We start from the raw sequence: 10,667 nt of genomic DNA, 5'->3' as shown, positions 1-10,667 counted from the left end.
GAATTGGCCCGCAAAACCTGAAACACCTTCCTGACCTGTAGAACATGAGACTCCCAGTCATCAGAAAACACCAAAATATCATCCAAATACACAATCATAAACTTATCCAGATATTCACGGAAAATATTGTGCATAAAGGACTGAAAGACTGACGGAGCATTGGAGAGTCCAAAAGGCATTACCAAATACTCAAAATGGCCCTCAGGCATATTAAATGCGGTTTTCCACTCATCACCCTGTTTTATCCGCACCAGATTATACGCACCACGAAGATCTATTTTAGTGAACCACCTAGCCCCCTTAATGCGAGCAAACAAATCAGTAAATAATGGCAATGGATACTGGTATTTGACTGTAATCTTATTCAGAAGGCGATAATCTATACAAGGCCTCAGGGAACCATCTTTTTTTGCCACGAAAAAAAAACCTGCTCCCAGAGGGGACGAAGATGGACGAATATGTCCCTTTTCCAAGGACTCCTTAATATAATTCCGCATAGCAGTATGCTCTGGCAGTGACAGATTAAATAAACGACCCTTAGGGAACTTACTGCCAGGAATCAATTCTATAGCACAGTCACACTCTCTATGAGGAGGGAGCGAATTGAGCTTAGGCTCCTCAAAAACATCCTTATAATCTGACAAAAACGCAGGGATCTCCGAAGGAGTCGATGAAGCGATAGAAATCGGAGGTGCCTCATCATGAACCCCCTGACATCCCCAGCTTAGCACAGACATTGTTTTCCAGTCCAGGACAGGATTATGAGTTTGTAACCATGGCAGACCAAGCACTAGTACATAAATTATACAGTACAAGGAAGCGAATCACCTCCTGATGAACGGGAGTCATGCGCATGGTCACTTGTGTCCAATACTGCGGTTTATTCATAGCCAATGGTGTAGAATCAATTCCTTTCAGAGGAATAAGAACTTCCAGAGGCTCTAGACTAAAACCGCAGCGTTTAGCAAATGACCAATCCATAAGACTCAGGGCAGCGCCTGAATCCACATAGGCATCGACGGAAATGGAAGACAGTGAAAAAATCAGAGTCACAGACAAAATGAACTTAGACTGCAGAGTATCAATGGCAAAAGATTTATCAACCCTTTTTGTGCGTTTAGAGCATGCTGATATAACATGAGCTGAATCACCACAATAAAAACACAAACCATTTTTCCGCCTATAATTTTGCCGTTCACTTCTGGACTGAATTCTATCACATTGCATAGTCTCAGGTGCCTGTTCAGAAGACACCGCCAACTGGTGCACGGGTTTGCGCTCCCGTAAACGCCGATCAATCTGAATGGCCATAGCCATAGACTCATTCAGACCTGTAGGCGCAGGGAACCCCACCATAATATCCTTAATGGCCTCAGAAAGACCATTTCTGAAGTTTGCAGCCAGGGCGCACTCATTCCACTGAGTAAGCACTGACCATTTCCGAAATTTCTGACAATATATTTCCGCTTCATCATGCCCCTGAGAGAGGGCTAATAAAGCCTTTTCAGCCTGAATCTCTAGGTTAGGTTCCTCATAGAGCAATCCCAATGCCAGAAAAAACGCATCCACACTGAGCAACGCAGGATCCCCTGGTGCCAATGCAAATGCCCAATTCTGAGGGTCGCCCCGTAGGAACGATATAACAATCTTGACCTGTTGAGCAGGGTCTCCAGAGGAGCGAGATTTCAAAGAGAGAAACAATTTACAACTGTTCCTGAAATTCAGGAAGGTAGATCTATCTCCAGAAAAAAACTCTGGAATAGGAATTCTAGGTTCAGACATGGAAGTGTGAACAACGAAATCCTGTATGTTTTGAACCTTTGCCGCGAGATTACTCAGGCTAGAAGCCAAACTCTGGACATCCATGATAAACAGCTAAGATCAGAGCCATTCAAGGGTTAAGAGGAGGTAAGAAGCAGCTAGACAGCAATTAAGGGCTAGGCAGCAAAACTCTGAAGGAAAAAAAAAAAAAAAAATTTTCCTTGAACACTTCTTTTCCTCCTGCTTCAGCCCAAACAATTAACACTTTGTGGGCCGGCTATACTGTCATGAATCCCCAATGGCTAGGGATAGCACAGGACAAGCAAAGTATAACAAAATATCGGACGAGCTCTAGGGTGATGGAACCTGGGCTGACCGCTGCCCTACGCCTGACAAACGCAACTAGAGATAGCCAGGGAGCGTGCCTACGTTGGTTCTAGACGCCACGCACCAGCCTAAGAGCTAACTAGTACTGCAGAGAAAACAAGACCTCACTTGCCTCCAGAGGAATTAACCCCAAAGGTATAGTTACCCCCCACATGTATTGACTGTGAAATGAGAGGAAGGCACACACGTAGAGATGATGTATATAGCTTTAGCAAATAGAGGCCCGCTGAAAACTAGAAAGCAGAATGATACAAAAGGGGACTGAGCGGTCAGCAAAAAACCCTAATAAAAAAAAACCCATCCTGAGATTACAAGAACCCATGTGCCAACTCATGGCACATGGGGAGAACCTCAGTCCACTAGAGCAACCAGCTAGCATAGAGACATTCTAAGCAAGCTGGACCAAAAAACCAAACAACTGAAAATCAGCACTTAGCTTATCCTGAAAGATCTGGGAGCAGGTGGGCAGGAACCAAACAGAGCACATCTGAACACATTGATAGCCGGCAAGGGAAATGACAGAAAGGCCAGGTAAAATAGGAAACACCCAGCCTCTGATGGACAGGTGGAAACCAAAGGCCGCAACCCACCAAAGTCACCCAGTACCAGCAGTAACCACCAGAGGGAGCCCACCAACAGAATCCACAACAGTCATGCCCATCAATCACACCCTCGCAGTCTAAAGAAATTAGACACCGAGAGGCATTGTGTCGGGCAGGGCTGCCGCAGAGGCGCAGCCAGCCAAACAATGATGTGAGAAGATGGGCAACACTACCAACGGGCTTGCTGCGTGTCATTACAAAGGAAAGTCACACCTGAGGGCTCTCAGGGGACACATTTTAGACGTGTTCAGTTCCACGTGTGCAAGGAGAATAAGTTTATGAGCCACCTTGCACAAATGCAGCATGACTGCTGTACAAGGTGGCTGTAATACATACAAACGCCTGGGGGGGGGCAGGTTCCCTTCAATTTCAGTTCTTGTGTCTGCGTGGCTTTTGCAGGACACGTTGCCAGCTACACAGCAGGGGAACAGCTGGCGGTGCTGAACCCCACTGACAGAGTGGCGGGTGTTTTGCTCTGTGCAGCCAGCACTTCCGGGCACCAACTGGCAGTGTTAGAGCCCAGGGTCAGCAGGAGGAGAGGGAGCAGAGTGTAGGCCGAAGCCTGCACTGGCGGCAGCTTTGTGTCTGCATGGCTTTTGCAGGACACGTTGCCAGCTACACAGCAGGGGAACAGCTGGCGGTGCTGAACCCCACTGACAGAGTGGCGAGTGTTTTGCTCTGTGCAGCCAGCACTTCCGAGCACCAACTGGCAGTGTTAGAGCCCAGGGACAGCAGGAGGAGAGGGAGCAGAGTGTAGGCCGAAGCCTAATTGAACCAATTTTAAAGGTAACCTTTAACCACCCCCTCAGGTGTTACAAACAAGAAGAGCCACACCTTGTGCAGCTGTAATGCTGCCCAAGTGAAAGGTTGCTCTTTAAGTTTTGAATATTGCACACGCTGGATGAAACAGGTATAACATTTAGCCCCTTATACAGTCAAAACTGTCTTGTAGGCGGGAGTTTCCTTCTTAATGAGACGCAGCACAGCTGTCAAGAATCCCACCTTGGTGCTGGGCGCGGCCTCCTGAGCGTCATTATTTGCTGTACAGGAGTCTGCGCTGTCGTGTTATCCCTTGGCCTTGCGCTGTTACCGCTGCCCGTCTTCTGACTTCATTTAATGTCGGCCGGTGCAGTTCGCGATGCCCATGAATACCAGCCCCGCAGTGTCTTCTCATTTATTCACACTGCGGGGCTGGTATTCATGGCCTTGCGCAGTCAATATGTTCGCCTCTCACACTCGTGTCCTTACACCTGCTTCAGACTGTGCGGCGTCAGCTGATCCCTTATCGCATGCCACGGCCATGAAGCCGTACAGTCTGAAGAAGGCAGAAGGAGATGAGTGACAACAGGCGAAGATATGCACTGCTCATGCCCGTCAATCACACCCTCGCAGTCAAAATAAATAAGACACCGAGGGGCGTTGTGTCAGGCAGGGCGGCTGCAGAGGCGCAGCCAGCCAAACAATGATGTCAGAAGACGGGCAGCGCTACCAAGGGGGGTGCAGCATGTCATTACAAAGGAAAGTCACACCTCAGGGATGGTTTAATGGTCTCAGGAGACACATTTTAGACGTGTTGCGTTCGGCGTGTGCAAGGAGAGTAACTTAATGAGCCAGCTTGTACAAATGCAGCATTACTGCTGTACAAGGTGGCTGTTATACATGCCAACGCCTGGGGGGGGGGACAGGTTGCCTTCAATTTCAGTTCTTGTGTCTGCATGGCGTTTGCAGGACACGATGCCGGCTACACAGCAGGGGAACAGCTGGCATTGCTGAACCACACTGACACATTGGCGGGTGTTTTTCTCTGTGCAGCTGGTACTTCCGGGTGCCAACTAGCGGTGTTACTGAACCACAATAACAGAGGGGCGACTGTTGACTGTGCGGACAGCACTTCCAGGCACCAACTAGCGGTGTTGGAGCCCAGGGACAGCAGGAGGAGAGGGAGCAGGGTGTAGGCCGAAGCCTGCACTGGAGGCAGTTTTAGGTCTGTTGTGTCTGTGTGGCGTTTGCAGGACACGATGCCAGCTACACAGCAGGGGAACAGCTGGCGTTGCTGAACTGTCATGGTTAGGACAAGATTATGTCTTGTACTCTCAGGGTTAAATGTTCTCAGCCTCTCTTTCAGCATGGGAGGGCTATTTATACTCGCTCCTAACGTGGTGGCCCTGTCAGCTATAGGTTTTCTGCAGTCTGTATGCTTGACCTTTGTAGTGTGTGCTGGCTTGCTTCGTGTCTTACTGTTACCTGCTTTATTCGCTTTCCTGGATTACTGACCCCTGGCCTGGCTTCTGACTATTCTCTGATTCTCCCTGTTGGTATCTTGTAATTTCCTGGTACGACTTCGGCTTGTTTCACTATTCTTTTATGCTTATCCCTTCCCTGTTTCCCCAGCGTTTGGCTCCGCCCCCTGGCCGCCTCCCACTCTGTCACATGATCGTAGGTCCTTTTGCTCTACTTAGTCATTCTGTCTCATGTGAAAGGTCCTGTTGGTGTTCATGTTAGTTTCCCGGTTTTCTGGTCCAGCTCTGTTTCTGCTGGAAGCAGTTTCCCCAGCAGCAGTTATACCCGGGTACCGTGACATTATAGCTGAAGTACCTTCCATGAAGTTGGGCCCCAGATTTATAGGTCCATACAAGGTATTAGAGGTGATCAACCCGGTGGCCTATAGATTACAGTTGCCCGCCTCCTTCAAAATATCTAATGTCTTTCACAGGTCCCTATTAAAACCTGTGGGGACGGTTAGAGAAGATTCCTCACATAATGTTCTGCCTGTGTTGGTAGAGGGTCAGCCAGAGTATGAGGTAGGGCGCATCATTGATTCACGGTGGATGCGTCGAAGGCTTCAGTACTTAATTCATTGGAAGGGTTATTCTATTGAGGATCGGTCATGGGTTCCGGCCAGTTCTGTGCATGCTGATCGACTGGTGCGGGCTTTTCATGCCAGGTACCCTGAGAAGCCTGGGAGTCCAGTGGCCTCCCATTAAAGGGGGGGTACTGTCATGGTTAGGACAAGATTATGTCTTGTACTCTCAGGGTTAAATGTTCTCAGCCTCTCTTTCAGCATGGGAGGGCTATTTATACTCGCTCCTAACGTGGTGGCCCTGTCAGCTATAGGTTTTCTGCAGTCTGTATGCTTGACCTTTGTAGTGTGTGCTGGCTTGCTTCGTGTCTTACTGTTACCTGCTTTATTCGCTTTCCTGGATTACTGACCCCTGGCCTGGCTTCTGACTATTCTCTGATTCTCCCTGTTGGTATCTTGTAATTTCCTGGTACGACTTCGGCTTGTTTCACTATTCTTTTATGCTTATCCCTTCCCTGTTTCCCCAGCGTTTGGCTCCGCCCCCTGGCCGCCTCCCACTCTGTCACATGATCGTAGGTCCTTTTGCTCTACTTAGTCATTCTGTCTCATGTGAAAGGTCCTGTTGGTGTTCATGTTAGTTTCCCGGTTTTCTGGTCCAGCTCTGTTTCTGCTGGAAGCAGTTTCCCCAGCAGCAGTTATACCCGGGTACCATGACATGAACCCCACTGACACATTGGCTGGTCTTTTTCTCTGTGCAGCTAGCACTTCCGGGCACCAACTGGCGGTGTTAGAGCCCGGGTTCAGCAGGAGGAGCAGAGTGTAGGCCGAAGCCTGCACTGGAGCAAGTTGAAAGGGAACCTTTAACCCCCACCCCAGGCACTAATGATGCAAAAGGAAAAGGTGGCTCTTTTAATTATGCTCCTTTCAAAGGCTGGACTACACATTTATGAAATGTGTCCCCTCACACCGTTAAACCGTCCCGGAGGTGGGATTTTCCTTTGTAATGTGACGCAGCCCAGCCGTCATTCCTACCCCCTTGGCGCCGTGCGCCGCCTCCTCAGCGTTGTTTGATTCTGTCCCAGAGCCTGCACTGTTATGTTATCCCTTGGCCAGGCACAATTAGCGCTGCCCATCTTCTGACATCATTTTGTGTCCGCGCTGGCCGAGATCCCGCCTCGCAGTGTCGTCTAATGTAATCCCACCGCGGGCCTGGGATCCGTGGCCATGCGCAGTGCATATCCTCGCCTCTCACTCCCCTCTCTCCGGCTTCTTCAGACTGTGCGGTGTCACGGCCGTGGCATGCTATTAGGGATCAGCTGACGGCGCACAGTCTGAAGAAGGTGGAGGGAGATGAGTGAGAGGCAGAGGTGAAGATATGCACTGCGCATGCCCATGGATCCCAGGCCCGCAGTGTGATTAAATCAGAAGACACTGCGAGGCAGGATCTCGTCCAGCACGGCTGCACAGGCGCAGCCAGCCTGACACCAAATTATGTCAGAAGACGGGCAGCGCTAAGTGTGCCTGGCCAAGGGATAACATAACAGCGCAGGCTCCGGGACAGAATCAAACAACGCTGCGGAGGCGGCGCACGGCGCCAAGGGGGTAGGAATGATGGTTGGGCTGCGTCACATTACAAAGGAAAGTCCCACCTCCGGGATGGTTAAACGGTGTGAGGAGACACATTTCATAAGTGTGTAGTTCAGCTTTTGAAAAGAGCATAATTAAAAGAGCCACCTTTTCCTTCCGCAGCATTACTGCTGCACAAGGTGGCTCTTTCAGTAACAATCGCCTGGGGGGGTGGGGGTGGGCAGGTTCCCTTAAATTTGAGTTGTGCCAGTGTGGCGGTCGCATGACACGTTGCTGGATACACAGCAGGGGAGCAGCTGACGTTACTGAACCCCACTAACACATTGGTGAGGTGTTTGGCTCTGTGCAAACAGCACTTCCGGGCAGCAACCAGCAGTGTTGGAGCCCAGGGACAGCCGGAGGAGCAGAGTGTAGGCCGAAGCCTTCACTGGAGGCATGTAAATGTCTGTTAGTTGTGCCAGCGTGGCGGTCGCATGACATGTTGCCGGATACACAGCAGGGGAGCAGCTGACGTTACTGAACCCCAATAACAGAGGAGCGACTGTTGACTGTGCGGACAGCACTTCCAGGCACCAACTAGCGGTGTTGGAGCCCAGGGACAGCAGGAGGAGCAGATAGGAGGTATTGCAGCACACACAGCAGGGGAGCAGCTGACGTTACTGAACCCCAATAACAGAGGAGCGACTGTTGACTGTGCGGACAGCACTTCCAGGCACCAACTAGCGGTGTTGGAGCCCAGGGACAGCAGGAGGAGCAGATAGGAGGTATTGCAGCACACACAGCAGGGGAGCAGCTGACGTTACTGAACCCCAATAACAGAAGAGCGACTGTTGACTGTGAGGACAGCACTTCCAGGCACCAACTAGCGGTGTTGGAGCCCAGGGACAGCAGGAGGAGCAGATAGGAGGTATTGCAACACATACAGCAGGGGAGCAGCTGACGTTACTGAACCCCAATAACACGGCAGCAAGTGTTAACTGTGCATCCAGCACTTCCAGGCACCAACTAGCAGTGTTGGAGCCCAGGGACAGCAGGAGGAGCAGATAGGAGGTATTGCAGCACACACAGCAGGGGAGCAGCTGACGTTACTGAACCCCAATAACAGAGGAGCGACTGTTGACTGTGCGGACAACACTTCCAGGCACCAACTAGCGGTGTTGGAGCCCAGGGACAGCAGGAGGAGCAGATAGGAGGTATTGCAGCACACACAGCAGGGGAGCAGCTGACGTTACTGAACCCCAATAACAGAGGAGCGACTGTTGACTGTGCGGACAGCACTTCCAGGCACCAACTAGCGGTGTTGGAGCCCAGGGACAGGAGGAGGAGCAGATAGGAGGTATTGCAGCACACACAGCAGGGGAGCAGCTGACGTTACTGAACCCCAATAACACGGCAGCAAGTGTTAACTGTGCATCCAGCACTTCCAGGCACCAACTAGCGGTGTTGGAGCCCAGGGACAGCAGGAGGAGCAGATAGGAGGTATTGCAGCACACACAGCAGGGGAGCAGCTGACGTTACTGAACCCCAATAACAGAGGAGCGACTGTTGACTGTGCGGCCAGCACTTCCAGGCACCAACTAGCGGTGTTGGAGCCCAGGGACAGCAGGAGGTGCAGAGGAACACTGTTTAGGCCGAAGCCTGATTGGAGCAAGTCGAAAGGGAACTTTTAACCCCCACCCCAAAAGGCGTTTGTAGCTGAAAGAGCCAGCTTTTGCATCACAAAGGATGCCAATGGAAAAGGTGGCTCTTTTCATTATGCTCCTTGCAAACACAGAAATAAACACTTAAAGTGTGTCCACTGATACTGTAAAACCATGCCGGAGGTGGGACTTTCCTTTGTAATGTGACGCAGCCCAGCCGTCATTCCTACCCCCTTGATGCCATGCGCCGCCTCCTCAGCGTTGCTTGATTCCATCCCAGAGCCTGTGCTGTTATGTTATCCCTTGGCCAGGTGCACTTTGCGGTGCCCGTCTTCTGACATCATTTTGTGTCAGGCTGGCTGCGCCTGTGCGGCCGCGCTGGCCGAGATCCCGCCTCGCAGTGTCGTCTAATGTAATCCCACCGCGGGCCTGGGATCCGTGGCCATGCGCAGTGCATATCCTCGCCTCTCACTCCCCTCCCTCCGGCTTCTTCAGACTGCGCGGTGTCACGGCCGTGGCATGCTATTAGGGATCAGCTGACGGCGCACAGTTTGAAGAAGGTGGAGGGAGATGAGTGAGAGGCGGAGGTGAAGATATGCACTGCGCATGCCCTTGGATCCCAGGCCCGCAGTGTGATTAAATCAGAAGACACTGCGAGGCGGGATCTCGTCCAGTGCGGCTGCACAGGTGCAGCCAGCCTGACAACAAATAATGTCAGAAGACGGGCACCGCAAAGTGTGCCTGGCCAAGGGATAACATAACAGCGCTGGCTCCGGGACAGAATTAAACAACGCGGAGGAGGCAGCGCACGTCGCCAAGGGGGTAGGAATGACGGGTGTGCTGCGTCACATTACAAAGGAAAGTCCCACCTCTGGGATGGTTTTACGGTATCAGTGGACACACTTTAAAAGTGTTAAGTTCTGCGTGTGCAAGGAGCTAAACAAAAATAGTTACCTTTTCCTTGTGCAGCATTACTGCTGCACAAGGTGGCTATTTCAGTAACAAACGCCTGGGGGGGGGGGGACAGGTTCCCTTACATTTCAGTTGTTGTGTCAGCGTGGCGGTCGCAGGACACATTGCCGGCTACACAGCTGGGGATCAGCTGACGTTACTGACACCCAATAACACTGGGTCGTATGTTTTGACTGTGCAGACGGCACTTCTGAGCCTCAACTGGCGGTGTTGGAGCCCAGGAATTACAGTTCAGGTGGTAGAAAGATGAACACAACAGGAGACCTGGATACTGTAGACAGTCACCCAATTATTTAATCAGGAAGAGGAGTGGCAAATTCCTGCGAGATCCAGGCCTGGTTCATTTTCAGGAAAGTAAGCCGCTTAACGTTATCGGAGGATAGTCGCATGCGACGGTCTGTTAGTACACCACCTGCAGCACTAAAGACGCGTTCCGATAATACACTAGCCGCAGGGCAAGCCAGCACCTCCAATGCATACTGGCTTAGCTCTGAGGCACTGCTTCTGCTCCCTCTTTGCGCAGAGCCTCCTCCACTGCCTGGACGCACTGAGCTGCTTTGTAAATCACTAGCAGCACTTCTCTTAGTTGGACTGGAGAAGATGATGGAATTCACCAGTGTGTCTTGGTACTCCCGCATTTTACGCTCCCGGTTCAACGGTGTGATGAGGCTTTGTACGTTGTCCCGGTAGCGAGGATCGAGGAGGGTGAACACCCAATAATCAGACATGTTGAGAATGTGGGCGATGCGGCGGTCGTTTCTCAGGCACTGCAGCATGTAATCAACCATGTGCTGCAGACTGCCAACTGGCCAAGAAACGCTGTCCCCTGCTTGAGGCGTGATCTCTGCCCGCTCGTCATCACCCCACCCTCGCTGTACACACTGACTACTGGACAATTGTGTAACTCCCTCCTCTGGA

Source organism: Ranitomeya variabilis, chromosome 4 (assembly GCF_051348905.1).
Source record: "Ranitomeya variabilis isolate aRanVar5 chromosome 4, aRanVar5.hap1, whole genome shotgun sequence".
Lineage (NCBI taxonomy): Eukaryota > Metazoa > Chordata > Amphibia > Anura > Dendrobatidae > Ranitomeya > Ranitomeya variabilis.
The sequence above is the reverse complement of the archived record's forward strand: the minus strand, read 5'-3'. Positions refer to the sequence as shown.